The following is a 26,052-nucleotide window of genomic DNA, read 5'->3' on the forward strand; positions in this document are numbered from 1 at the left end:
TACCATGAACCATGCAGTTCATAGGTTTAAGGTATATGCATAAAATGATTCGTACAAAAATACACACTCATTTTCAATATGACATATACACAAAGCATCACAGTCAAAAAATAAGACGACAAACAATTACTTTAATCGTGAATTAAATCAATTCATACCAGACAATCCCACCCCAAAATAATAATGATGATAGTGAGGATATGCTCTTAAAGTTATTAATTTTCTGCTCTTAACATTTATGACGATATTTTCCCAGTTTCCATATAACTTTTGTTACATTTAAGGTGCTATGTTACATTATCGATGACAACAGCTGAACAAGTTTGAAAACAGGGATTTTATATTTGCTCTTGAAAAGATTTTTAAAAGCATTCCTATACGTGTATATATGTGTGTAAAGTGTTGCATATCCATTTTGACCATTTACATGTGCTTGTAAGACCTTGAATTTGCTTAAGAAATTATCTCAAAAGTTTGGTCATTTCTTGAAAAGATTTCAGTATGATCATATATATTTTTAATATTTCTGTTACCTCTTGTATGAAGGGAATGTGATCGTTTACTTGATGAATAGTTAGCAAAATTCCTTGAAAGAGAGAGAATTTGATTCTGGTTATAAACTATACTTGGGAAAAAGATTATGTGAACGTCATAAGTTTAATATAGCGTCGAATCTTGTTGGCTTGAAAGGCTCTACCAAACATCTTATTTTTTCTTTCTCGGTTCTCTTACCAACATTCGTTTCAGTTTCTAAATTTCTGATATTTCATACACTGATATATCATAATATAGTTGTGAGGGAAACACGCCCTATAAAAAGTACTAAAAAACAAGCAAGACAACTGTTTTAATTCTTGTTCAAAGTTGAAATCCCATTGTCAGTCTACCATAGAACCTGACTTCGAAGCAAAATGAATCTAATATGATGGCGACACTTGGTTGTATCTGAAATTAAACAAACCCAGTTTTAGAAAGCGTAAAATGATATATCAAATATATATCTCTATTAAAAATGTTTTGAATAAAGGAATTAATTGCATGAATTGAACACTCACTTTTAACGTTTCTACTAGACGCCATTCTTTTATATTTAGATTTTTCTGTTTACTACTTCCAAAAAGTAGTTGCATATTTCGACAATATATAAAAATGTATGATATTTGAAGAATATAAGTCTTATATACTTCAAATATCATACATTATTATGTATTATCTTAGAGGTGAAACGCACCACTCTTAATGGCATTACAACATGCTCTATAATTTATTTGTGATTGAAGGCACATTTATATGTAATCAAATGACAATTTTTCAAACAATCCAAAGACGACAGTAGGTGTATGATATGATTAAGACATGATTAAACTGTATCACAGGTCCTAAATATACTACAATGTTGTATCCCTCGTGTTTGAAGAAGGGGTCTACGTTGATCTGTTGTTACGACCGGTGTTGTAGCATAGATTTCCCCCCTGGAAAAACGGATCCGGGATAGATTTCCCCCCATAGGGGGAAAACGCGCCCCAGCATATACTTTCCCCCTATGTACAAAGTCAGTATAGAGTTTCCCCCTGGACGGAAAAAACGGAATAAAATGCCCGATATCTCCCTATACATATCATAACAACGATGCATGTACTACGATAGAAAAAGAGGAATATGTCGTTCTGCATAATACAAGGCACAATCAATTACATCGATGTTTATGGTTGTCGCAATTTGATAAGTGATTTACGAACAGCTCGACCTTTTTATACCTTTGATTTTAATTAATTTTCATTTCAATCTAATTCAAGTGAGTTGACGACAAAATAATTCTTATTTTACCATGTAGACTGTACATGAACACGAACACATTTTCGGATATGATCTTATAAACCGTGGTCCCGTGTCGTGACAGGCGTGAACACATTTTCGGATATGATCTTATAAACTGTGGTCCCGTGTCGTGACAGGCACATTTTCGGATATGATCTTATAAACTGTGGTCCCGTGTCGTGACAGGCGTGAACACATTTTCGGATATGATCATATAAACTGTGGTCCCGTGTCGTGACAGGCACATTTTCGGATATGATCTTATAAACTGTGGTCCCGTGTCGTGACAGGCACATTTTCGGATATGATCTTATAAACTGTGGCCCCGTGTCGTGACAGGCACATTTTCGGATATGATCTTATAAACTGTGGTCCCGTGTCGTGACAGGCGTTGGCACGTTAAAGAACTCTCACTGCTACAACCCTGAGCGCTAAGCAAACATGTAGGTCTAAATTTGTGGTATTTCAACTACAGCTGGTGACGTGATATAAAACAAACAACCTAAACTTCATATAGGAAGCCAGAAAGCTGATGGTGGAGCCATGCATTTCATATTCAAATACATTCAATATGTCTTACCATATTGAAATACAGAGTTAGCAAGTTATGCATATATAAACTAGATATGAATATCAGCTTGTCCGAATTTTACGACTTCATTTGAAAAGAATTAAATTATGCAACCACAAAATGATTTCTAAGTGTATAGTCTATAGTCTAGTAATTTTACCTGGGTGGATTTCTGAGTGTGTAGTCTATAGTCTACTCATTTTACCTGGGTGGATAATCATAATCATCTTCATCATCACTGGAAAATACAAATATTCACTAATTGTATCCAAAAAAAAAAAGTGTGTGAAACAGATTTGTAATCCTCAATATATCGCAGGAAGAAATTATTTTAATTTTATTCCAAATGATTTTGAAAATAATGATAATATACGTATACATTGTATGAATCTAATAATGAATCTCAATACCTGTCGTAATCTTCATCGTCTGAATCACTGCAAAAGAAAACAATTTCTTATAGATATTCCATGTCTTACATATGTGTGTTAGACTGTATTTTAAAAATTGTTCAATCTGAATACTGTAAATTCCTAAATATACGCGAAGAATTTATTATCTCGTAATTTCGCGAGAAACATCACTCGCGAAAAAATATTTCTCGTTTTTATCTTTATAGAGGTATTGCTAAAATACATCCTAAAACACTTGATCAACAGAGCACTCGCGAATTAATTTTCTCGCGATTTGACGTCCACGAGTCATTTCGCGATAATAAGTACTCTCGTAAAATAAGGAATCTACAGCATTCACTATTAATGTTTACGTATTTCGACGGAAGTCATTAATATAAGAAAAGAATTGTAAAAACAAATCACCATGATACAAGTTTCAAGATCCGGCACATAGGAACAATACTCACTCTCCATACCCCTCGCACTCCTTCATTCGCCGATAGTATTTAGACAGTTTCATAGACGTTATTATAACCGGGACAAAAAGCACAAGTGCCCAGCCAGTCCCAAACCAAAATCCATTCTGGGAAGAAAAACAAATAGAACGACTGTACATTAAAAGAAATGCATTTTTTAATGAAATATGAATAAACTGTTTCAAAAGAAAGGCGAAGATAACGAACAGTGATCAATCTCATAACATAAGAAGAGCTGATAAAGTGCACTAGAACACCGCCAGTAACTAGGCCACCGCCAAATGCTGATAGTTTGTACAAATTATTTTCTATATGGTGTCATCTTTGACAAATTGACCTCGAAGTATACAAGTGCCCTCCTCTAGCCATTAGGTACTCATATGCAAAATGTGACAACTGCATCTTTAACATTACTGAAAATATTACGTATAAAAGTGACGTGGATAGCGAATACCCAGACGGATAAATCAATAGTAATAAGAACACGTCACTTAAAAAGTGTTAAAGAGTGTTTATATATATAACACCACTCTGACCTTGAACCAATTGACCTTACAATATGCCCGTCTTCACCTACCCGCAGACGTCACATATTACATGTAAGTACTCAAGTTATGGCGTCACATAGACTTGGCGATATACACAGATGACACTAATAATATAAAGAACTCACCAACGCATCTACTGTGTAACTGCAGAGCATCGTAGTAAAGGACTCGTAGAGATTCCACAGTGGAAGACAAGCGGCAAGGTCGTTAAATATCTGTCACAGTAAGTAACAATGATACAAACCATAAATATAGAAGAATGTATGTACGCAAATGGATTTTAGAAGACTGTAAGATTATGTTATATCATTTGATCAGAGCAATGATTTTAAATTTTGAACTTACCAAGGAACGTGTCTGAGCGATGTAGGAATCGATGTAACCTAAAATCAGGTTTTTGTAGGATAACGCTACCTGTGTGAAGTTTTATTTCCGATTAAAATTAATTTTATCATCTTGCATAAATATATTCTACTGAACACGTTGTAAAATCATTAGATTCCATTTGCCGTTAAATGAAGATAGTTACAACAAAGGAATTGAACTTGTATTATTACAAGTTTCAAATGTTATTCTGTGCGTGGAATATTTAGATTTTATATATTTGATAATACATTGACTGACATCAGTTAAGACTGTGGTGGCGTTGTTTTGTATCTGATCATCAGCAGCAGCAGCAGTGGTAAGGACGTCATCAATCTTACTCTGCAAAATTACCATTCAGTTATTATGAATTACAGTTTAAATTATGATATGTTATGTATATATATAAATGTATATATCATATATATCTGTGTTTGTGTGTGTGTGTGTGTGAACATAGAGGGTTTTTCCTTCCAACATACTCTAATGTTCCTGTACATGTATGTAATTATAATAAGACAATTCATGAGTCACTGGAATACATACCGTTACTCCCCCGATAGATCCTTCTAACTGACCAGATGATGTTTGTAGAGTAGTCTGGAAAAAAAATCAAATAAATAAAAACCTAATTGTAATTTGGTTTTTATCCTCGCCATTCTCGCGAGCCTAAATATATGTATGATGCAATTCTAACTTGGCCAAATGCCTTCACAGGATGAAAAAAAAATAAGATAGAAAACTTTGATTTCATACATCCTATAAAGAATACAATATCAAGAGTAGGGCAAACACGGACCACTGGACACACAAGAGGTGGAATCAGACAAACACTGACCCCTGGACACACAAGGAGTGGGATCAGACAAACACTGACCCCTGGACACACAAGAGGTGGGATCAGACAAACACGGACCCCTGGACACACAAGAGGTGGGATCAGACAAACACTGACCCCTGGACACACAAGGAGTGGGATCAGACAAACACTGACCCCTGGACACACAAGAGGTGGGATCAGACAAACACTGACCTCTGGACACACAAGGAGTGGGATCAGACAAACACTGACCCCTGGACACACAAGGAGTGGGATCAGACAAACACTGACCCCTGGACACACAAGGAGTGGGATCAGACAAACACTGACCCCTGGACACACAAGAGGTGGGATCAGACAGACACGGACCCCTGGACACACAAGAGGTGGGATCAGACAAACACTGACCTCTGGACACACAAGAGGTGGGATCAGACAAACACGGACCTCTGGACACACAAGAGGTGGGATCAGACAAACACTGACCCCTGGACACACAAGAGGTGGGATCAGACAAACACTGACCCCTGGACAAACAATGAGTGGGATCAGACAAACACTGATAAAAGGTGGATTCAGACAAACACTGACCACTGGACACACAATGAATGGGATCAGACAAACACTGACCCCTGGACACATAATGAGTGGGATCAGACAAACACGGACTTTTGGACACACAAGGGGTGGGATCAGACAAACACTGACCCCTGGACACATAAGGAGTGGGATCAGACAAACACTGACCCCTGGACACACAAGAGGTGGGATCAGACAAACACGGACCCCTGGACACACAAGAGGTGGGATCAGACAAACACGGACCCCTGGACACACAAGAGGTGGGATCAGGTGCCTAGGAGAGTAAGCATCACCCGTTGACCGGTCACAATCCTCGCGAGTCCTAGATCTTGATCAGGTGAACGGAGCGATCCGTTACTTGCGTCTAAAATTGATATAGCCATTTGCAATTATACACAATTCCTCACCTTTGCAGTTTCTACAGCAGGAAGGGTTGTATCTCGAATGGTTGTTGTATCTGTTATGTGTTGTATCCAATTGTTCTAAAGCAGATCATTTCAGTTAACTATTGCACAGATAAACATGATAAATAGACGCATCAATGTTCATTTTGCCACAATTGATTCTATTATGCTTGTGCACAATACACTCGTGTACACAACATATCGTTACAGTACGGATATAGGTTTTGTAAATTGTTTCTATATATGCTTCTTTCCTCTAGAGTAAATTGGTCATGATATCTCTGGTGTTACATGTATTTCCCAGACAATTACAATTCAAATCAATATTGTACGGGTAGATCGATGTACACGTAGCATCGTGGATTGTAACGAAATCTGGAGAGTATGAAAACTGGCTTACTCGACTTGTTCCGGTACACTGGTCCCGTATGGTTTCCATTGCCGATATCATCGAGTTCAGGTCAATCGTCACAACACTTTGCGACAACTGCAAAATATTACAGCCAAGTTATAGCATGTCACGCCGTCCCTCTTTTTTTAATTAGGTAAATGTTGTATGTTTGTACGCGTGTGTATTATGGGTTATAGAAATAATGGATGCATGATTAAGCGGACACGCTCCCATTGGTTCTATAGTCCATATTATTCAAATAAACTGGACGTTTATATATTTTGCCTATTGCAGTTTAATCAAGAATTATAATTCATTGGTAAATTAACATTTATTTGTTGTTTTATTTTTCTTCGACGTAACCTTTTAAATACCACTATTGTAATACATCAGATGCTTTTCATATAGAACAATGTCAATTTACATTATATATATCAGCGCTAATTTGATTTTAATTGATGAAATGTTTAAAATCTGTATGAAATCGCAAATACGGGTGCTGGTAGAGAAACTAATCCGCCATGTGAGTGGACAGAATAAATAAATGAGTAAATGCCAAGACAGAGAACTAGAAACGGACAAACGGTTTTTATATAAATAAAACTTAAATGTAGTTTTGTTTTAGAATTAGATGTCATTTTGGAAAATACATAAAGGTATGAACTGCGACCCTTCATACTTATCAGTATATCATCTTAATATAAAACATCAAATAAAATATACCCCAAAAAAGAGTTTTGATATTTTTAAATTTCAAAGTCTACGGGCAAACTTTCATGAAAATAGGTCAATCAAAATAAAACTCAAACTTAATCTGAAGGTCATCAGTATAGATATGCATAAACAATCAGCTAATTATCTACAAACACAGGAAAAAGTCCGAAAACGGTGAATAAATTGGCCAAATGACATGAAACTCGAACTTGATCCGCAAGTCATAAATATTTAGAAAAATAAGTTCATTTTTGAAAATATACAAGGGCATTTACGGCGACGCTTCACATCAGCATACTTCATGCAGCATTTGGAAAACGGTTTTTCTTACATGTGTATATTTACATTCTACTAGTATCATATCTATCGGAATTCCCAGCCATTGAAAGAGACGTGCTATATTTATAAAGATTCAAACTTGCACCATGAACAAGTGAAGATAACGAACAGTGATGAATCGCGTTCATTGGAAAATGGCTATCATTATAATTTTAAAAAAATAATAACTCAGTCACAAACATTGGAAAGTAAATATTTGCACATATTTCACCTTGTCGGTGACGTTACTATCCCCCTCCTGTATGGGTAATATTGAGTGTTATTTGATGGTTGCATGTTTTAAAGGGAAAGGCAACCCTAACCACATTGTTGTCTTTATGAATGAAGTATTACTTAATGATATCGTAAATGACAGTCTTTAACAACAAAATCCTTGCTTAACAATTAAATCAACATAAATCTATTTTATATTTCAAATTACCCGCCGCTAAAGAGAGCGGCCATTGAAGTTTAATTCATTACGTCACACCGTCGGTTTCGGTTTATTTCATCAGCAGTACTGTAAACATGACAAGTCACGAACAGTTAAGTTTGGAGTCGTACAGATCTGAGCCCATTCTTTCGCAAGAGGAATTTAAGAAAAGAAGACGTTCAGTCGAGTCGCAGACCAGGCAGATGGTACTCGTTTCTGCGTACATGTACATGTCTCAAACCTCAACTTGTCTTTACGTAAACGATGGATCCACACTTTAACATAGTACTTTCTTTTCAAATAAACTTATTGGGTCAGGAATTTCGGGGGAAGAACTTTTTTCACATCTCCCCTTGGCATTAGTGTAATTGACTGTTTGACAAGAAGGCATTCACCTATTTAGAATGCATTCTTAAAATCTACCACATGCACATCATTGATGATCTTAGAATCTCATCAAAACCGGAATAGACGGTGTGACGTCAAAATTATTGATTTTTGTGGTCTTGAATGCAAAAGAGTTCCGCTTCATGGCAGCCTCTATAGATAATGGGAATTTCAATTTTTAACGTTTTAAAATTACTACTGAGGTTTATCTAGGCCATGTACAGATGTATCAACATGATAATATGACAAATCTTTATCATATAATTAATCTTGTCATTTATTACGTAAAAGAATTGTGGGTTCCCTTTGCCTTTAATTAATTTAAGGCTGTTCGTATTCTTGATTTAGGCACCAATGCCAGGTGTTGCATACTCTGGATTTTTGGTCCTGATCTTGAAATTGAAAATTTATAGGCATCACTCTAAAATACTCCAGCTTCATTCCCTTTTTCCATTCTGCAGCATTCGAGAAGGTCGATTAAAGTTGTAGAGCGGAGAAATTTGAAATATTACAGTAATCATAATTATGTCATAGTGACAGCGTTTTCATATTTCAATTTTTAGTCATTGTACTTACATGTAACACTTTTATCATTTCAATAAGAATACATACCGTTTGGTTGATAGCAGTGAAATTTATGTTATCAATTCCAGAATTTTTGAAATCCGTGAGAGCTTGGTTCATGTCTGGTGTTAACACTTTATAAGAAGAGAGATCCACTGCGCTGCTTATCGAGTTAATCTGGGTATCAATGTCGCCCATGTACTATAAATAGACATGTAAGTGTTCTCTCAACGTCAACATTCAAAACCATACTATAAAAGCACTTTACAAATTTCTTGTTTTTGTGTGTGTCCACAATATTGACTACCAACATTCAAAACTAATTATCAAAAACTTATTTTTCAAATTTCAAATTCTTGTGTACGTGTCGACAATATTGAGTATCATTATCTATCTGAAAATCGTTTAAAGTATGTCATTGTGATAAAAATAGAATTATTTGCTTGACCTATGAAATTTCAATTGGACTTTTCTGTCGCCTGCAGATCATGGCAGACACATGAAAATACCGTTTATCGGATAAGTATGACATTGGGAACATTTGGCTTCTTTCTCTCCAAAATAAAAAAAAATGTTTGAAATTTTCATTCAAGAAGTGTATCATAAAAATATGTATAGGAATTTTGGCGCTTTTATTGTTGACGAATTTTCCTCACCTGCCAACATTTCAAGCGCTCCAAAATTACCCCATATACGGTATCGTTATCTGTTCACCCGTCCATCTCTCAAATATAACACGTTAACATAACATGTAGGTAGTGATTGCTCCTTCGCCAGACACTCGGCAGTTAGATATGAGAATCACGGGTCTTTCGGATAGGACCTTAAAAACGGAGGTCCCGTGTCGCAATGGGCGTTGGCATGTTAAAGAACCCTCACTGCTACGGCCCTGAGCACTAGACGTAGGTCTAAATTTGTGGTACTTCATCTACAGCTGGTGACGTCACAATATGAGTGAAATATTCTTTACGGGACGTAAAACAAACAATCAATCCAACTGTCCTGATTGAGAAAAGCTTTACAAATTAAAATCACTTATAGTGACACATATGTTCCGTGGACATTGTATGGAATACATTTGTTTTACCTTGCTGTAGTTGAGATAATTGTCGATGGGAATAATTGCGTTCAGATTCAGAAGCTCAAATGGCGCCTTGTTCATTCTGCATCCACTGTAATGACAGACAGGTCAGGAATCTAATTGGAGATCTTTATTTTTGATATTTTTGGTTATTTTTCCTGGGTAATTTTGAAAAACACAATGGCCAAGAAAAAAAAGTGATGAGAATAAAAATATATAAAATGTTTCCGAAATCTAGAACATTCGAACCATCATTTTTTTATGGTATTAAACATTCGTGGTTTGAGAAAAATAGCATGTTATTGCTGTGCAGAGTTTATGATTGAAGATTTTTGTCACCCGTTGTGGAAGTTCAAGCCCAACCCCCCTGCTCGTGGACGACTCGAGTTCATGCACAAAACAACGAACATTTTACGATTATATAGTAAAAAATCGAATACTGATAATGCCACACCTTAAATGAATTAGACTTTGTACTTACAGAAAAGTAGCATACAGACTGATATTTGCATTAGGATCGTTCAGAATCATTTGCCCCAGATTGAATCCTGGAACTCCGTCTTTATCCACAAACTAGAAAACCACACAGTAATATAAGATAAAAGAAAATGAAATACGAGAAGAATACAATGAAATACAAATGATATAAGTATGAAAACCTCTTCTTTCTAGACAAAATAGTGACACCATGAAAAATGGGAAGGTAATGAACAGTGATGAATCTTATAAATCCAATCATTAATACAAATCAAGAACAGGGCAAAGGTGAGATCATGCGCCTAGGAGGACTAAGCATCTCCTATTGCCTGGTCACACCCACCGTCAGCCACGTGTCGATCTTGATCAGATAAACATATTCAAAATCGGCATTAAAACAGCTTAACAATTGCGTAAGACAACATTTCAACATGTTATCTAATAATAATGAAGTATAGCTGTATATGTATATACGATACGGAAGAGCTTGTTCTGCGTATAGTCAGTTTTTAAATCGAGGCAAACTACTGACAACAAGTTGATGGTACAGGGGTTTTAACAGTTTCGATTGAAGTCAGCATTTCGTAAATTCTATGGTCGTTATAATGATATAGTTCGTCAATACAGCATATCATTGGGTCAAATGCTGTCTGACGTGTTTCATACCGATTGTTAGGCTGCTCCTGGAACCCTGATTTTGACTACAGATTATTGCGTTTACCTGATCAGGATATAGGGCTCACGGCGGGTGTGACCAGTCGACAGGGAATGCTTACTCCTCCTAGGCACCTGATCCCACCTCTAGTGTATCCAGGTGTCCGTGTTTGCCCGACTATCTATTTTGTATAGGAGTTATGAGATTGATCGTTCGTTATCTTCGCCTTTCATAAGAAATGCTTCACATATTTCTCGTATACAACACTGATTCTTATGAATCCTTATGGAACCCATCACACCAAATTCTACCGCAATATTTTCTCGTTAAACTTAAATATATGATGATGTAACTCTATCTTAAAGATGTAGTTTACTCTGTTTTCTATATATATAAATGTATAGTTACATCACGAAATATGGACATGTCAAAAAATGTTTGACAGATCTTCTCAAAGTTTCCTCCGATCATGAATGCCACCGTTGTAAGCAGCATAAGCAAAGCTCCTATTATAAACATTAGGGCAACTGATCTGAAAAAAGATCACTGAGTTCAGTTCATATATCAATGAAGATAAATTTTATCACTGACTTCAGTACATATATCAATGAAGATAAATTTTATCACTGACTTCAGTACATATATCAATGAAGATAAATTTTATCACTGACTTCAGTTCATATATCAATGAAGATAAATTTTATCACTGACTTCAGTACATATACCAATGAAGATAAATTTTATCCCTGATTTCAGTACATATATCAATGAAGATAAATTTTATCCCAAGCAATAGCATCTTTCTCGTCCCCCACCCCCAACAAAAACAGAAACCCCAAACATCCGTACATAATATTATTGATTTAAAATTGGTAAAAGTGCGACAAACATTATAGGCAGTACGATTGCCTGTAGTAATTTTCATTAAGAAAGTATAGACTATAGACTCACAGAACCAACAAACATCCACCGCAGCTCTCGCACCCTCCTCTGTGTGTCGGTTTCACGTCTTTCTTCTTGCAGAGACACCCACATAGTATACCGCCAATCAATAGAACGGGTATAAAGGAAAATATCCCCATTAAACCATAGCCGAAGTATTGTCTGTGTAAAAGTAAGTAACAAACTATATAGAATGGGTTGGTTTTTATACTCATAGCTAGTAAAAATTGTGAGACATGGTACATATATCCAAGGTTTCTAATTCTTTATTCAGATATCAGACAGCTCTCAAATTACTGAATGTTTAGCAGGTTGAACGCATTAAACGTACATGTATATTCAATCGAGTTGATTCGTAGATTGATTGATTAATTGTTTATCATCCCGATCGAGAATATTTCACTCATTTGGAGACGTCACCAAACGCTGTGAAGGGCTGCAAAATTTCGGCTCTGCTCAGCGCTTTTGGCCATTGAGCAGGGAGGGATCTTTATCGTTCCACACCTGCTGTGACACGGGACCTCGGTTTTTATAGTCTGATCCGAAAGACCGCCCCATTTAGTCGCCTCTTACGATAAACTAGGGGTAATAGGGACCTATTCTAACCCGGATACCCACGGGACAGTTGATTCGTAGAAGTACACAAATACTCTTATCATCATATGCATTCATGCATAACCACTTGAAAAATCTGTACTTTGAAACAAAAAATCCCAAAATCATTCTTTGGGGCTATATATTGATATCAATTGAAATTTATAACTCTGAATTAAATTATGATAGTTTATTTGCCTTTTCGTGTTTTTCCTCCAATGAATTAAGTGAAGACATAATGCATACTATATTTGTCTTTGTATGGGCTCTTTGGGTTAATTTTGTTTCTAGCAACCATTGCTATGGCTTGAAGTTTACGGATATGTGTAATAAAGCTGTGGTGTTTGGAATTTCAAAATGCAAAGAATTGTTATCTTAGTGTAAAATCCTTATGCTTATATCTACTGACCTGATCAAACAAGCAATGTATAACGGGTAAAAATTATTATTCTGATTTTAATTTTGCTACAATTGCGTACTTTCGTTTTTAAAATTGCAACGATTTTGTATTCTTCCTCAAAGATGTATTTTTGTCATTTTTATCATAAATCATACAGTAGTAGTAGGAGTTATTGATAGACATGTAAGTTTTGATGAGAAGTGTTTGAAAAACGAATGTGATAAAACACTTTGTAAAGCAGATAAATTATTATAAGCATTTGTTTACATTTACAGTGTTTTGTCACTGATAAGCCTTCGTTTCACTGTTTCTAAATCTCGATAAAAATGACCTGTAAGTGACCTTCCAACTTCCTGAAATTTACATACAGTGTAGGATATTTAATCTATTCATTCTACCTGTAATCTACATACAGGCAATGGGTATTAAGGCTATTAATTATATCTACATACATGTATCTATATATACGATAGAAGGAGATACGCTCAATCAGTTGTATATACATGCAGATTGATCTATTGATTCTGCTTGTAATTTAGACACAGAAAAGGGGGATGAAATCTAAGAATTTTACCTGTAAATGTCGTATTCAAGGGCGGATTTGAAGAAATTTCCCATGGACTTTTTCAAATCTTTTGTATTAAAAGCCTGTAAAATGAAATTTGAAATCACTATGCATATTTGTTACATACATGTACATTGTATATTAATGAAATACCACTTATAAATACACACACGCACACATCTAAGAAAGGTAAAGATAACGAACAGTGATCAATCTCATAACTCCTATAAGGAATACAAAATAAAAGAGTTGGGCTAACACGGACCCCTAGATATACCAGAGGTGGGATCAGATGTCTAGGAGGAGCAAGTATACCCTGTTGACCGGCCACACCCACCGTGAGCCATATATCTTGATCAGGTAAACGCAGTAATCTGTAGTCAAAATCAGAGTTCCAGGAGCAGCCTAACAATCGGTATGAAACACGTCAGACAGCATTTGACCCAATGATAGGTAGTATTGTCAAACTAGATCATTATAACGACCATAGAATTTGCGAAATGCTGACTTCAAACGGAACTGTTGAAACTCCTGTAACATCGACTTGTTTGTCAGTAGCTTGCCTTGATTTTAAAAACTGATCATACGCAGAACAAGCTCTTGTGTATCGAATCAGTTGAGAGACAAACACCATATGCAGGTCATAATGGAATATTGCTTTATAAATATGAGAAGTTTACGATGGAGGAGCTGAATTCATGCTGTTTGTCATGAAGTTGAGTTGTTAATTTGTCGTTAATATTTATTTTCAGTAAAAAAAAAATTGAAGTAAGAATCAGATGTGTAGGACTCTATGGTGTCTTGTATCTCGAGCTCACAGGAATATATCGAATCGACATATGAATAATAATTATTATTATCAATAGATAAAATGTCGTCGATATATTTTTTCTTCTCTTGTAGAAGCTTCTGAATAAACTCTGCTTCATAAGAATATAAACCTGGTCAGCTAACAAAGGAACATAATGTGTACCCATGGGAATTCAAAGACTGTTGGGAGACCTGACCACCAATGACTAGGAAGATATTGTCAATGAGGAACTAAAGCATATTTTGTATTTCAACTTCAGAGTACTAGTGCGTGGAATCAGAGTGGTGTTTAACAAAGGGATTTTTAGGATGACTGATCACTTTTTCCTTTTTGTTATAGAGGCAACTGTCTATAATGTCAACAAATCTAGTCTTTAATTCATCGTGAGGAATGGTCATGTGAAGTGTTGAATTTTTTTTTTTAAAGTTTTAATGTTGCTGATTTGAGGGAAAAAATTGCGATTTCAAAGGATTTGACCCACAAACCACCAACTATGGCCTAGTCTTAAAAATGATTGATTTTGATATGAAATATTACCAAGGATTTGTGCTATTTGTAATCGTTTTTCTTTTCTTTATATATTTCATAGTATTTTAAAAATACCATGTCTTCAAAATTAGGGCATTTTTTGTCACTGTCTTCAATGTAACGTCAAAGTTGTGTAAGTGCTGATCTCTTTCATTATATCAGTATATATATGTAATATATACAGCACCTCACATATACAAAATTTACAAACAGCACATTATGTATAAAAGAATTGAATATTCTCCCTGATAACATTTTCTATTAATATTCCCACAGAGTTTAATACATATGTACACTTATTCAACACCGTGTATAGGTAGATCGATATTACCGACAGTGTATTATAAGTATGTCACAGTATTAGTATTTTGACTGTCATTTACATAATACTTCATGGAACTTTTTATTATTTCATCCTAGCGTGAACTTAATATTTAACATCTCATTCAACAATTATGCATTTTAAATAAATGATATAAATGCTAACGTTTCGCTTTAAAATTGCCCGAAAAGTAGGGCAACGAATTAAAAGGATACCGTGTTATGACGCTTCCTGATAGCTCGAATTTTTTCGCATTTCTATATCGTTGAACGGTATCTGTCCTATACAGAAGAAATAAACACTCAGATTTATTACAAATCAGTGTTTATTTTTTCCACATTCGCTAGGCCATAAACAGCCAATGCCGGGTCGAATCCTTTACTATGAAAAGTTCTTTGAAATTTTTAGAATCCACATTTGATTTACACCACTCCTAGCATATATTGTGGCACGGTGCGTCTGAAGTTTCTCCTTCACAGATGTTAATATTTTCGTGACAAGCAAAAATAGAGGCTTGGTAGAACATTTACTAGATCCAGCCATATATCTTTGTAATTATTTTTGTGAAGTTAACTAGAAATCCAGTGTAGGTACGATGTAACAGAATATCACAATAATATATCATTTGTTCCAATGGATTTTGTTTATGAGGAAGAATGAAAAGGACCAAATTCATTATTAATCTCTAAGAATGTAAAACAGAGTACGTACGTCATTAATTTGAGCTAAGAAACTATCCACCATTGTGTTTAGTGTGGCCTTGAAATCATCCAAGGTTGTCTGAAGTGCTGGAATATTACATCATACGTCAATTAAAAGTGTACATATACATGATAAATCCCCCGTCAGCTATAATATCACACAGTACCCCCATCAACTATTATAAAGCCCCCTATAATATACAATACGCGTCCCCTATAGTATCATACAATACCCCGTCACCTAAAACATCACAATGTCACGTAAGATATCATAATGCCACATATATTATACAATACTCTGTCACCTAAAATACCATAATGTCACCTATAATGATATAATGTCACCTATAATATCATAATATCCCGTCTCCTAAAATATCATGTCACCTTTAATATCATAATGACACCTATATATATATAATGCCGCCTATGATATCATTAATACCCCGTCTCCTAAAATATCATGTCACCTATAATATAATAAAATGTCACCTGTATATATAATGTCACCTATAATATCATAATACCCCGTCTCCTAAAATATCATGTCACCTATAATATCATAATGTCGCCTATAATATCATAATGTCACCTATAATATCATAAATACCCCATCTCATAAAATATCATAATGTCACCTATAATTTCATAACGTCACATGTAATATCACACAATACTCCGTCATGTATAATATCACATATAATATCATAATGTCACAAACAATATCATAATGGCACACACAATATCATAATGTTACTATAATATCATAATGCCACCTATAATATCCTGCCTGGTCACCTATACTACCACACAATACCCCGTCACGTTTAATATCACGTCATCTATAATATCACACAGTACCCTGTCACCTTTAATATGACGTCATCTATAATATCATACAGTACCCCGTCACCTTTAATATCACGTCATCTATAATATCATACAGTACCCCGTCACCTTTAATATCACGTCATCTATAATATCACACAATACCCCGTCACCTTTAATATCACGTCATCTATAATATCACACAATACCCCGCCACCTTTAATATCACGTCATCTATGATATCACACAATACCCCGCCACCTTTAATATCACGTCATCTATGATATCACACAATACCCCGCCACCTTTAATATCACGTCATCTATAATATCATACAGTACCCGTCACCTAGATATATCTTAATATATGTACAAGTACATCACAATATCCCCTTTACCTAGAATATCAAATACTTGCATGATTGGATTGACGAAGTTTCAGAGTTGATCGTTGTTTCCATATTATCTAAGGCAGTCTTGGCCTACATAAAACAAAGTGTTGTTATACATAACATGTTAATTTTACAACAGACAGATACCAACACAATCATTTCAAGCTTTCATTTGATACCTGCATGTAAATATATCCAATTCATGATGCTCATGTTCGCTCACAAAATCAAAGTCTCCGCCTTTTTGGCAATATCAATTACTCGGTACTTGGAAAAAGAATCTGAATTTGATGGTCTTAGTCTAATAATTTGCTTTACGATAATCGGATATGTTAGTCATATACCAACCTCGAGGGCCACCTTGGTCAAATTCTTGGCCAAAACATCCTTAATGGCGGTCTGAGTAGATGACAGGTCTGGAAACTAAACGTAAGTGATACTTTAGAATAAAAGTTTCTGTAATGGACTCAGTGGTGCTAAATGGACGAGAGACATGTAAAGACTACCACTAGATGAAGCAACGTTAATACCCAGGCGAAGCTGGTTTTAAAAAGTGCTCTCCCCCCCCACACACAAATCTACCCTTTATACATGCAATTACATGAAGTGTTCCAGCTTAAATAACTCAAATGAAACGTAAGCGTACTTTACCGATGAAAAGTCAGCATTGACTGTCATTTGGGACGTATCGAATCCGTCGCAGGCGTTAGAGGGCGTGCAGTCGCTGGCACACGAGGTCTTGGTACTGTCTATCGATGTTTTGAGCGACGACAGACTAGAGGACAGCGTGTTGGTTGCTGATATTAGTGAGTTCTTGTCAGCAATCACTTTATCCAGGTTAGTATCGATCTCCATTAAATCTTAAGAGAAATTTGTGGCATTGTAATTCAAAATAACAGAGAACAGACTCTGAGATACTGTTTAGTATATAAATCTATAGTGCATATATACATGTACAGTATTTACGGAAGCCCGCTGTTGCAAGATACCTATTATAGATACTCGCACGTATTTTGCGTCCAACAGATGCTACTCAGTCTGATATTAATAATGATATACTCTCATTAAGACCATGCCCTTATATCTGAACAAAAATGAATTTTAAAGCTGGCATATTGATTTGACATGAAGTAGCCGTATGGTGGACGAGTTGAATATTTCCTTATGTACTCCTATGTAAATCCTTAAATCCTTGTTATGGCCCAATTCTCGTAGCGAAGGTCATTATTTGAAAAGCATTAATCCATACTACAAAAAGATATTAGTTTTAAAAAGTGTACCCCAACAACAGGTTTTAGGAAATACATACTCAATATGACTTAGCTTTCATGATAGTTTTGGCTTTTATGGTAGAGCCGTTCTTAAGAAGATCTTTTCCACTTTCTCATAATTATCTTCCCTTGGAGAAGGTCATTCCATTTGAACAAATAGGAATTCTGTTTAAGAATTATTAATGTTAAGTTCGTATGAACTAGTTCTAAGGAATAAATCGAAAGTGAATAGTCGACGACGACGCCGGCAACATATACCGCTAGCTAGAGGTGTATCCCAAGTTTTTTGATAGATATGTAAGCAACAGGATGAATATGCTACACCGTCTATAAGAACTGTGTCGATATCGTCGTTAGGAGTGTAACTTAAGGAGTTGATAGTTTTATGATTTTACCGGGTAATTAGAATGGTAACCGCCAAATATTCATAACATTTTACCCAAGGGCCTCCGTAATACAGATTTACAATACAGTTATACGTTTAATCATGTGCATTATGAATATAATGATAATAATAAGTAAGAATTGGAATTAACGTCATACATGATAATACTAGTATTCAATTTTTATTCTTTATCATGCTCAAATATCGAGCAAAGCATGGAATCACATGATGAAGAGCTTATCTTTTTTATTCTACCACGGTTATTACAAAGATCAAAGGAATGCCGCGGTCATTATTCTGCGATATACCTTTAAACTTAATTGATTATGAGAAAATTGATACATGTACCCATCTCACTTGTACTTCGTATTTTGCTAATACAACAATATGGTCGATGACTGATAATTCAATTTCATAATCATAAGCATCAATCAATATATGATGTAAAACAAATTCATAAATGACTGAAGAACATTTGCCATTCAGTAAAAACCAGTCGTCTACAATCCGAGAGCAATACACATGTAAACATTGTGATGCACAGACTCTGAAAGCAATTGATATAATCCGATTATATCAAACTAAATACTTGAAATATTTTTCTTCAAAACAGATTTAGAATACCCCTACCATCTCACCTATTTCGTCAGCAAAAATAATGATAAAAAAACCAATGTAGGCCGTTTCGAAAACTGCTATGACGACACACTGACCCAATTCGTAGCTACATGTATATAGGAAAACGATTGGCTATATATTTCAGAAACGTATCAAAAAAGTTCTTGTTTTCGTGTATGTTGCAGGATAACCTCCTTTGGTCTTGAAATGATGTTTGACATATAAAAAAGCCTCCGCTAACGCCTCGGCGTTTATATTTCAAACAACATTTCTTAACATCGGGGGTTATCCTGCAATATCCACGAAAATGATTTCATGATTTAACTACAGATAGACAAAAATACTTCTGTATACTTTGATTATGCTACAGTCAAAGATTTACTTACTTTGATCGAGCGCTAGGACAGCATTGATTACCGGATCTATATCAAGAACAGCAAAAATTTTGGACGCCAAGACTGATCCCATTCCTAATATATGAGAAAATTAACTGCAAAGTTACAACATTCAAATTATCTAATGAATATGTTTATACTAAAGAAAACGAATGGTGCTAAAGAGATTGCAGCACTATCCTGTGTGTTATTGTTCAATCTTCACATAACAGCATCAGGAAGTTCATGTGCGAGGATGGAAGCGACTTTTTCATTATACAATTACTTCCAATTTCAGGGAATTATTGTCCGTGGATACAAGTCAATTAAATTACATTTCATCCTATTGAATTAAGGATACCGAAGAGGGTGGAAATTCGTTTGCTTAAGGGAATTTGATACAAGAAAAAATGGATATCCATATAAATATATATATTTGCTAAGTTTGGTTGAATAAGTACAAATATAAAATTTCTACAAAATAAGGGACCTGTAAATTTTCTATGATGTTCAAAAGTTAAATTATATTACTCTCCCTATATCATGTCTTTATACAAATTTTCCCCACTGTTGAGAAATCATAATAATAAATTACATTCCATATGGTAAATTGTTTTCATTTTACTTATAAAAGAAATAAATTTTTCGTTTTCATCACATTTAAAATGTCTTCTTTGAGTAATTCAGCTTTGCAGGTACTTTGATGTAGAATGTATTAGCTGATTTCCCCCAGAATCTTCTGTTGAGGATTTCTTTCGTCATTTGGTATTGTAATAAACGACAAATTTTAATCTCAATCACTCTTTTGTTTTGTCCAGATTGTTAATGACAGCAAAAACTAGCTACTGTGAGCAGAGAGTTTGGGTACTAGAAGCTGATAAACATAAAAAAGAGGGTTTTTTTAAGCAAGCGTCGTTAAGCTTGAAGAATTTGTCACTGCCTTTTTCGATATCTTTGATACACTCGATAATTTTGATTAGGTCAGCGAATATTTACACAATCATTTTGCATCAATTAAACGTCATGTTTTTATATACATGTCCATCTCGATTTCGTTTCTTACCGGATATGTCTCGGACGATTGCAGAGGCCACGATGCTGTACATATCAATGGCGACGTATCGAAATTGCTGAAAAAAATATTGTAATTTCTGCATGAATTTTACTACAGATGATGTGTGATTCTCAAATGCTAAGTAAATGTCTCCTATCTTTGACGAAGCTATACACTGTCTGTATGGCGTTGTTCGTATCAGTGTAGTTATCAGGAGTCTGAGTAGTATATGTAAATAAAAAAATATTGCGATATTTCATCTGATTCCTCTGAGAAAACTTTGTCACAACCTGAGGAACGCTTCAGATATCATTTGTATGGAAACTGTAAAGCGAGTAACATTTTCATACAAAGGAATCTAAAGGGTGGTACATGCATACACATGGTACATGTTAAACATATCCCTATTCCAACTAAAGGAGGGAATGAATACTAATGTCATACATGTATCGAGTGGGATGGAGGGCAGTTTATTTTGTATTTGATCTTATCACTAAAATGTTTCTTGAAAGAACCAGTCGCAGTAGTGGTTCATTTTGCAACAGCATAGGTAGTGAGTGTTCTTTCACCAAGTACCCTACATTGAAATGGGAAGTAAGTTACGGGTCTTTTGGGCCTTAAAATGTGTCACGGTAGGCGTGGCAAGATAAAGACCCCCCTTACGCCCTTGAGCGTCATGCATTGGTTAACATTTATGACAAATCCTCTACAGCTGGTAACGTCTAATCAAATGGGTCGTAAAGCAACACACAAACATATAAACGTGGAAAGAAACAGTTTTGTCTGAGGTTTAACATCGCACGTATGTAGAATCAAGGAATTGTGTTTAGTACTAACATCTTAATTGTCAGACATCTCTCAAAGTCAATATTATTTCACAATTACGAAGGAGAGGTATAGGAATTTATAATACTAGAAAGCTTTACCAAGTGTTTGACGGAAGTCTAAATATTACAATCGATTTTATACTTTACAGAAAGAAATCAAATGGAGTATCTTAATCCTTTGCATACTTTTAAGTTTATATTTTAACAACAATAGAAAATAATTCATTACCGATTGTGTATTAAGAGAATAGGCATGGATGTCATCTAGGTTGTCTGCAATATTGCCGTCCGCATAGTTCAAAGCCACAGTAAAGCGGCCATTTGTGGCATAAATGCATCCGGCAGATGCACTGAAATGGAAACGGCCATGCTTATACATAGAATTGGTTATCGCTTGTGATTCTAAATCGACCACTGACTAATCACTTCAAATAAGTACTGGATATAAAAAAGGGAAACCATGCAGAGTATTACGTCATTAAAACAGCCAATAGAAACACCGCTTGGGCGTATCCCATTCTCTTGCAATCTTCATTGTCATCATATTCCTGAAAAAACAATAAATAAATTGATAAAAATAGAAAATAAGGAAATTTATTTAAGCCTCGTCGTATTCTTTTACGTTGAAATGGGTAAATTTATGATACAAATATGCTATATGGAATGTTCTTCTCGTTAAAAGGGAAGATGGGATATCTCCTGTAGATGTTGCAAACGCACAAATTTCCTTTGCTATAGTAAAAGGAGAAGGCAGGATAATCTATATCAAAATAACAGTGTTTACGTATGACATACTAGTATTCCATATTCACTGGAAGGTCATACAGTTAATAAAAATTCCAAATTTCCTCAATTTGGCCAATAATTTTGTTTAGAATCGTACATGGGTAAATGTGTGCTTCACGTTTTCCAATACAAAATGTATGTAATTTTTTTTATGTAATTTTGTTCTGAGACACTACATTTGCTCAAATCTCTGACAATCTTTAGTCACTTAAAGTGATACCTGTAATGGTAATTACCTATTTTTACTACGACATGATTTGAAATAAGATGTTACTAGCTTCCACAGTCTTAAATCTGTTTTGATATTAATTAGGCTACTAACATACAAGTTGATGTTACAGGGGTTTCAACAGTCTCGTTTAAACCCAGCATTTTGCCAATTCTATGGTCGTTATAATGATGTAGTTTGCCAATACAACCTATCATTGGGTCATATGCTGTCTGACGTGTTTCATACCGATTGTTAGACCGTTCTTGGAACACTGATCTTTTACTACGGGTTACTCCGTTTACCTGATCAAGATATAGTGCTCACGGCGGATGTGACCGGTCGACAAGGGATGCTTACTTCTCCTAAGCAACTGTTCCCACCTCTGATATCCGTGTTCGCCCAATTCTCTATTTTCTATTCCTTAAAGGGGTTATGAGATTGATCACTGTTTGTTATCTTCAGCTTTCATTTGTGTGAAAATGTGGATCCTTTATTCCATGAACACGCACAAACCATCAACATTTATCCGATGTAATTAATTGATATTTACAACATTACCTTAGAACATCATAGTTACAATGAAATAAGCGATATTTACTGCTTTTAAATCTCCCCCACAGTTACCACAGCAACGACAACAACAAAAGCAGCAGCCACACAGCGGCAAGAATACAACGTAGAGCAGACCAATCACCACACACACTCCAAAGCCCATAGCATAGTTAATCAGCTGTAATAATGCAACAAAAATTGCAATGAATAAGTGAATAGGTAGGGTAACAGTATACGGTATTAAACGTTATTTTTTTCTATTGCACGTCAAATACGGGTAGAATTGACAATGAGTAGTTTTTTTTCAACAATTTTGACGATGCCATTAATAATTACATCATCTATAGAAGTTGATTATGATTAATAATGTACCTCCATATATTGACCCCCGATGTCAAATTCACCATTGAGAATCTTCTTTATCATGTCTGAAATGTCAATTCACCATCCACAGATAAAAATATCATTGAGCGATGTTGTGAGAATACATTCTGATTTTAAACATTTATCTAAATTTGTTATCATTTGCAAAATAACAGAGTTACAATTGATAGCATTTTCCTTGTTATCAACAAAAATACAGAAAAATTAATTCCATTGCAACACGTGATCTGTTTTGCATCATATGGTAGATAATATAATGCTCTCCCGATATTTTCTGTAGTTTTGTGTTGTTTCCCTTTCTGTTTGGGGGTTGAATAAAGGCATTCGATTCTATTTTTCGAATTGACAGATACTACACAATGTGCATACTAGGTACCCCTGCAACATCTATCTATCTATCCATCCATCCATCCATCCATCTATCCATCTATCTATCTATAAAGCATTATATCTATATATATAAAAGCACTGAATATATATATATATATATATATATATATATATATATATATATATATATATATCGTCATATGAAATACATCCCGTGGGGATCCGGATTAGAATAGGTCCTCAGTACCCCTTGCTTGTCGTAGAAGCCGACTAAATGGGGCGGTCCTTCGGATGAGACCGCAAAAACCGAGGTCCTGTGTCACAGCAGGTGTGGCACGATAAAAATCCCTCCTTGCTCAAAGGCCATAAGCGCCGAGCATAAGCCGAAATGTTGCAGCCCTTCACCAGCAGTGGTGGCGTCTCCATATGAGTGAAATATTCTCAAGAGGGACGTTAAACAATATTCAATCAATAAATCATATGAAATACACATTGATTTGCTATCTGCTTAAATAGGGAATGAAAGAGTAAAATGACTGTACGAATGGTTCACTAACGGTATAAACTCACCAAAAGGGAAGGGCTTTGGCTGAATCGAGTTGATAAAACTCCTGGCGAAAGCGAATAATGTTCCCAGTCCACCATCACTGTAATCATTCGTTGTTTTATATTTCGTACCTGCGGGAACGGCTGCCCATTTTATCGTTCCATTGTCATACGCTTCATTTCCGAAATAATCGGTTACGGTGGCTGCTCGAACTATCACCGTGTTGATGACCACTAACATCCATACCGCGATAAAAACACGCATCGCCATTAATCGTGGAAGTGTGGTATATATTCAGAAGAACATTTCAGCCATTTCTGTTTTCTCACCACTCTGATTTTGAGAATGACCTTTAATCGTTGGACTACGTCGGATCAGATTAGTAAATTTAAACACCCTACTTTTTTCATCGACATTCGTGAAAATCAAAATCTTTAATCATTATCGCGTATTATACAAGTATTTAACCTATTTCATTAGTTGATTTAGGGCAGTTTAAGGTACACATACAGATGTAATCGTATAAACAATGCTACGGGGCTCTTGTTCGCTAGAACTCGAAGTTGAAAATGACGGCATTAGATGTTCACATTTGAAATAGAATTTCCATCAAATATAAATCTTTGACAGGACATTCGTTTCAAAAAGTGGAAGATAAAAATTTAATCTTAGCATCAAATTGATATCATAATTATAGCACGCGCGATTAGGACATAATGCCATGTCCATAAACTGTGAATAGAAATCAATGAGAAAAGTCTAATGTATTTACAGGTGGTTTGTACAAATTACTCAACTATCTTTTTCAAAGTTTGAATCATATTAGAGTCTTATTTCAAGATGGATTTTATTGACTTATGAATATTAATATTATATAAGTTAGATATTGAAAAAAAATTACTTCAGACTTCAATCTATTTTATGCTTTTGGTTGTGGAGTCAGGTATATATAGGCTTAATTAAAGTTTTCAATGCTAATGAAAATCAAACAAAAATGCAGAACCAGACGAGTTGAGTTTGATCCACACTCAGTGCTTATGAAGTGAAATATGGAAAATCGGTGTAGCGCAAGGGCATGCTCTCGAACGTTTTCGCTGAGAAACTCACTTTATTTACATCTTTGATGAAGTGAATCTGATAGCATTTTCATGAAAATACAAAATTTGATATTTTGATGGTTACCATAACAACAATTTATATTTCATATCCATATCTAAAATATCTACAGTAACATAGCCTTTTTGTACAAATAGAGCTACGATATTACTATATACTAAAACAGTCAAGCCCATATGTACGCGAACTCGTTTCCAAGCAAATTAGCCTTTTATATAAATATTACACAATTGGGATACCGTCTGTGACCTACTTGTTATTCTGGTGGCGCCACCTTTTGACTGATTTGGACAAACAGTAACAATATATGTAGGGAACCTTTATCGACTTAATCTCCATCAAGTTTAATGAAAATCCTTCACACGATTCTGAAGAAGAAAAAAAAAATGTGAATGATGACCCCGCTCCTTTTTTTTTTTTTTTTTTTTTTTTTGCAGTCTTTATGAGATTGATCACTGTTTGCTATCTTCATTTTTTATATAATTTGAAAAAAAAAATTAAAATATTTTAAAAATCTT

General features: G+C 35.0%; 1 pseudogene; it reads right to left on the reverse strand.

Moving 5' to 3' along the window:
- LOC125659016 (prominin-1-like) lies at positions 1 to 24,688 on the reverse strand (annotated as a pseudogene).
- Between the last annotated feature and the right edge of the window lie 1,364 nt (positions 24,689 to 26,052).

The sequence above is a fragment of the Ostrea edulis genome, chromosome 9 (assembly GCF_947568905.1).
Source record: "Ostrea edulis chromosome 9, xbOstEdul1.1, whole genome shotgun sequence".
Taxonomy (NCBI): domain Eukaryota; kingdom Metazoa; phylum Mollusca; class Bivalvia; order Ostreida; family Ostreidae; genus Ostrea; species Ostrea edulis.